Genomic DNA, 6,165 nt, shown 5'->3' on the forward strand with positions numbered 1-6,165 from the left:
GCAGCATCTTTTCATACTAGGACTGTTGGATACTTCCCAGCCCTCAGAGCTCTGCTTCCTCTTTCTGTAAACTTCAAAAAGAACTATCACTATGTGGAAAAGGAAGTAAGCCACAGATGGGGGGACTTGACTAAAAGTATCTTTTGGAAGGGATTCAGCATTTTGGCAGGGCTTCAAATCTGGCCCACTGGCTTTGTGTCACACTGTTTCCTCCTGACTGGTAAATATACTGTCCTGAAGGGTAGATGGAAGCTTTTGCAGAGGGCAGGGAAAAATAGCACCATATTTTGGCCACAGGCAGCTACTGGAATGACAAAAGGCTTTGAAACAGCCAGAGGAACCCTAAAGAGAATAATGGTTAAATGCTATTTAAGCAGATTAAAGCTGCCTGGCGGTAGCAGGTTTGTTGGGGACTGTTTCCACTAGTGATGGCTCGCTCACCTGTTTCAAAGTCCCTGTTCCTCCTTCCTGTGCAATGCCAAGATGCCATTCTCTCCTCTCTGAAACAGTAGATGTGGCTTTTAGCAGCACTGAGGGCAGGGAACAGCCACACATTTCAGAGAGCAAATGTAACCCTCCTCAGTAGGTTTGTGGGAACAAACTCTTCACTGTATCTGCTTTAAGAAGTTTCTGCCCCTTCTGACGTTTCTCACCCTCTGTAATTGTGACCACTGAGCACACAGCAAGGAAACTTTATTTAAAACTTTGTTCCCAACCAGTATTGCCTTAGCTTTTAAGCTTTATTTTAAACATGTAACATCTCTAATCCATATCAGCTTTGAAGAAGATACTGGATTTTGCATAAACAAAAAGCTTTGCACTATGACTTCAGGTTGAGGCTGAGTCTAGGATGAACTGTTCAGAAAGATGCTGTGAATTTAGTGTTAGAATTAAGTTTTGCACTAGTATGAATTTAAGTCCCAGCCAAGACAAACATATCACAATTTCTACCTAGACTAACTGGAGCAGTAGTTTGTTACAGGCTGCTTTGAAGATCCTTCCTGCAATGTGAGTGTGATAAATCAAAATTTCCTTCTGACAAACGAGATCTCACCCACTAGATGGCTCTGTTGGGAAGAGAATGAAGCTCAAGAAACCAGAACCCTCTGGAGGTAAAAAACGCAAGAAATGTTGTTTCTGTTACAAAAACCGTAAACTCGGTGCTATTACAAACTCTAACTTGAAAGTACTCCGCTTATTTTCTTTCTTCTTCAGTGTTCCCAGAGTGCTGGCTTTGTGCACAGCTGGGTTGATCCAGCTGTTGATGCTGTGTGTTTCCCTGGTACTTGGATAATTGGGTGTGTGCGCTTGGGCAGGTTGTGTTGACTCCTCACTTCAGTAACTTAAGCAATCTGTCCCCTGGGACAGCAGATACCAGGGATAGATGCAGCTGTCTGTTTTTAAGATCTGCACTTATTTGCCACCCTTGTTTTTGGTCACAGATTGCAGCATTTCTTTTCATTCTTTGCCACTGCCTTTGTGTGGGGGCTTGTAAATCTCTTCCTGTTCAGTGGGTCCAGGGCTCTCTGTAGCTTCCTGCTTTTAACAGAGAGAGACAAGTGCTGGCCTAGAGCTTTGTCATGAACTTGCCCCTTTGATAACATCACTGTAGATGCCCTTGAATGACTCATGTGGGACAGACAACCAACACTGCAGCTGCGCAAAATGGTGTGTGGAGAAGTGCAGGTAGTTTCGCCCAGTCCTCCAGAGTCAAACCCAAACTTGTGTCCTGGTTCAAAACCAGGGATAACAGCAGAGAAGAGGTAATTGGTTAGAGAAGGTATCATCTGAAAAAATCTCTTTGCACAGAACTGTAGGACCTTTCCTCACTGATCAGGTGCTTTCATCCCATACGTGTGCAGTGCTCCTCTCCAGGTGTGTCTTAACTTATATTTGATCCTAAGCTGTACTTTCCTTTAGTTCATTTTTTAGTGCCCTTCAGAAAACCTCTGCCTCTTCTAGAAGGGCAAAATGGAGTAGGAAATGTGAGTTTCTAGAACTGGTGGTCAGGATAACTGTCCAGTCTGTATCTCTTTGCCACTTGAGCTTCACTTGAGTTTTCATGTAAAATAGAGGTGTCCTATTTGCTCTTGCCAGTAAAATGTGAGCAAGGATGGAAGGTTGACATCCCAGTGGAACAACGATTTGGTAAGGAAGCAAAGGGTGGAATTCTGAGGACTATGAGAAAGTGTCAATGATTTGGTTGTTTATTTCTCAGCCAAGGGTCAAAATGGAGGAAAGGTTCTTTGATGTCACCATCCTGACAAGGGCACTTTCCAGATCAAGCTGCATTTTAACTGCATTGGGTGTCCTGTTGTTGCCTGGACCTGTAATAATAGTTCTTGATAGGGTCGAGAGTACTTTGAAGGTGATGAATAAGGAAGTGCCACCCTGCCCTGCTCATGCTAACTGTTCCTCAAAGAATAGGGTGTGGGATTATTTAACTCATTGTGGAGGCTGACATTAGTGTGCAGTATGAGTAGTAGGTTTGGAGTGTTTTTTATGCCACCTAATTCAGACATTTAATGAGAAAAGTATTTTGGGTCTGTGTGTGAGTTGTTTGTTCCTGGTAGACAGGCTATTATTCCTGGCACAGGACCAGTCATTGCATAAGCAAGTATTGTGCAGCCTTCTGCTGCTCAGCAGAGACTATCAGAGTCTATGAAAAGTGGAGATTTTCCAGCATCATTAATTCAGGGGAGAATGCTGAAGCCCTGGCAAAGAAACAGATTGTATCCAGAAGATGTGTAGTTATGCTGGGAGAAATGAAAAGAATTCCAGAAAAACACTATTGTTGTTCTTTTGTTTGGTGAACTGCTTGCAGTGAACATTTAATTTGTTCTTCATTTTCCCTTGCCTAGGGACTCAAAATCTGTTGTGTGGTTGGGGGTTTGCCCTAATTCCAGCTCAGTGAAGAGATGTTGGTACATCTACTCCAGAGCAAACCGCTGCTTGTGAGGCAAAGCTCCTTGCATTTTGTCCCTCAGTGCCTAAAATGTTGACAGGGAGTGAGTGGGTCAGAGCACTTGGCAGGTTTATCAACAGCACTGGCCTGGTGATTCAAAGGGAAGGCAAAGGGAACGCCTGGATTTGCAGGGACGTGGTGTGTTATGTGGAACTGTCCCCTTAGCACGCTCATGGCTCCCTGACGGAAAGGCCCGACTGTCACTTTCTTTACAAAACCATTACAGGGTATAAAGACATTGTCACCTTGCATTTCATAAAGGGGGATCGAGTCTGAGCCAAGGAGAGAATCAGACCAGAATTTGAAGACAGGCTTGGGCCCACAACTCCTGCTGAAACCAATGAGTTAGGCACCTCAGTATTTTCCAGTACTTATCCTTAATGACTGGTGTCCCTAACGGTGTCCCTGGAGCTCAGGGACAAAGTCTCCAGAGGCCCAGTGAGTGTCTAACTGCTGGATCATCCCAGAAGTGATGGCCTCTGAGCACTGGCTCCTGCATCAGTCTCCTGTTGAGCACTAACCCACTTCATGGGGGCTTATTGGAGTGGATAGCTCTTTGGATATTCAGGCTGCTTTGCTTGCTCCAGGTGCCTCAGTGGCATACAGAAAAGTGCAGTTTTGTGTTTTCTATTACATCTGTTTTGTACTCTCTTTTCTGATTTCTCTGCTCTCCTCCAATAAACATCAATCAGTCCAGTAAGGACTGCTCAATCTGTGCTACTTTGATTTGTTTTCATCTTCCTTCCTTAATTCCTCCCGTAATTTCATCCTTACCTTCTGGAGAATAAGTGAATGTTCACTGTAAGTTTACAGGAGCTGCAAGTGAGATCCTGCTGTGGAATCCTGTGCTTCTGGCAAGCATATTTACTTGCTATAGGCAAAAGTGAAAACTGGCTTTATGGAGAAGTGCTTTCAGGGAAAGACAGACTGTGAGTCTGGAGAAGAGATGCAGGCTCTACCTCTGTTCTGGAGGTTCACAGGTAAGCTGCTTGATGGGATAATCGTTCTACTTTCCTTGTAAGGATATGAGGAAGATAAATTACTGATCAAATTATCTTGCTTACTGTGATACTTTGCATATCGCTCTGCCCAGGTGCAACTGAAGGTGGTGATTAGAGGATTAGGCTTATTTATAATCCCCCTTTCAGGAGACTTGGTTCTGTTTTCAGGGTAGAGTTCTCTCCACCCCACTTGGCAGAAGAGAATAGACCTCTGCAACACAAACGTGTGTTGGCTTTGTGTTCCACTTTCAAATTGTGTTGAGTGCAATTTACATCTATAAACACCAATATATTTGTTGTCTATAAGTAGGAGCTGTCCAGGCTGTTGCATTTGGATTTTTTGGGAAGCTGGCAGTCCCCCATCAGAGACACGAGTCGGGCCATAACTGTTATGAGCCCACAGCCTCGGAGAGGTTTTGGAGCACTGCAGCTGACAGCGCTCAGCAGACGTGCTGTGAAGCTGAGAATGGGGTAACACCTTGATCCGTGTGGTGGCACTTTGGGTTGCTTATTGATATCTTTAGTCTCCTAAAATCTCAAGTAAACTGTAGGGTGAATAAGGTTTTTTTCCCTGACAAAGTATCCAGCTGAGAAGCAGAACCAGAGTGTGGAGGCTTTTACTGTTCTGTAACAAAGAGGTGTTGCTGTTTGTTGCCTCACAATTGAACGAGCTCCTTCCTGCATGAGTCTCGTGTCTCTGAAACAGCTCCACAGCAAGCCTTTTTTTTGCAAGGCTCAGCCATAAGTCAATGTTGTTCCTCTTTGAAGAACACTATATTAAAGTGTACCTCAAATGCATCCTTGGAACCAGACAGGAGTGTGTCATTTGCCTGCAGTTGTTTTCACCTCTTTCTTTTGAGGGCAGTTTGGATACAGCAGTGGGGAGTGCTGTGGTTTGGGAAAAGAAGGAGTGACTGCACATAGAGAAAAAATGTTGCTTCTTCCTTTCCTCTTGATACTTGTTAGGATCAGCTGTCTTTGTTTTGTATTTTCACTACAAATGTGGTTTTTTTCCCCAGTTAATGATCCAAATTTGACATAGAGAAAAGTGGATGAAGCTCTAGGGAACTCATTAGGGGTTTTTCATGTCAGAATTTGACTCCAAATACATGAAGTCTAATCCTAAACCTAGGCAGAGATTTATACCATGGGACATGCTGAAGCCTCTGGCTAGAGGCTGTTGAGAGGGTCCATGTAACAGCCCTCACTTCACCTCTGCAGCCTCATTTGAGCCTTGCTTTTACTGTGTGTTTCAAAGCTCTCCTTTTGGAACACAGTCCTATCCTTAGGCTGACACTAATGCTATGGGACACACCGATCCCCCAGCCTAAGGGTTACACTGGGGATAATCCGAGCAGCAGCCTTGACTTTCCTTAGTTTCAGCACCCTGATCCCCAGTCCTGCTTTACCTCTTGGCTCTCTGTCTCTGAATCCCAACCACAGTGATGGCTCCCATCATTTTACCTTGTGAGGGTCTCCCCAGACAGATGCAGGGCACCCACCCCACTGCTGTCACTCCCCTCCTCAACAGGGCAGGGAGGGAAACTAAGATTAAAGACAGGGAGATCACTTACCAGTTACTGTACTGGACAAAACAGACCTACTGGAGGAGAATTAATTTATTGCCAGTTCAAATAGGTTTGGCTACTGAGAAACAAAGACAAATTAAGACACCTTCCCACCTCCACCTTCTTCCCAGGCTCAGTTTCACTCCTTCATCCCCAACTCCTCTGCCTCCCCTCCCTGTGGCACCGGGGAAGTGGCACTGTGGTCAGTCCATGGCAAGTTGTCTCTGCTGCTCCTTCTTCCTCACACCGTTCCCTTGCTCCACCATGGGCTGCAGGGGACTCTGCCCTGGTGCCTGCAGCACATCTTCCTCCTCCTCCTCCTCCTCCTCCCCGGGCCTTGGTGTTGTGGAACTGCTTCTCACATTTTTTCCCCTCACCGCTCACTGCTCTGTGGCATTTTGCCCTGTCCTAAGTATGTTTCCCCCACGGTCCCAGCAGCCTGGGAGCTGTGCTCAGCAGAGCCTGCAGCAGGGCCCTTGTGGGACCTGCTGAAGGAGAGCCCCCCTGCCCTCATGGCAGCCCTGCAGTCCCTGGGCACAGGCTCCTGGGGTGTGAACTGGGCACCTCAGAAAGGAGTTCTGGAGGTGCATCCTGCCTTCCTGCTGGTGGGAGCCGAGCAGACACTCCGCTC

The sequence above is a fragment of the Myiozetetes cayanensis genome, unplaced genomic scaffold (genome assembly GCF_022539395.1).
Source record: "Myiozetetes cayanensis isolate MyiCay16 unplaced genomic scaffold, myiCay2020 scf21, whole genome shotgun sequence".
Taxonomy (NCBI): Eukaryota; Metazoa; Chordata; class Aves; order Passeriformes; family Tyrannidae; genus Myiozetetes; species Myiozetetes cayanensis.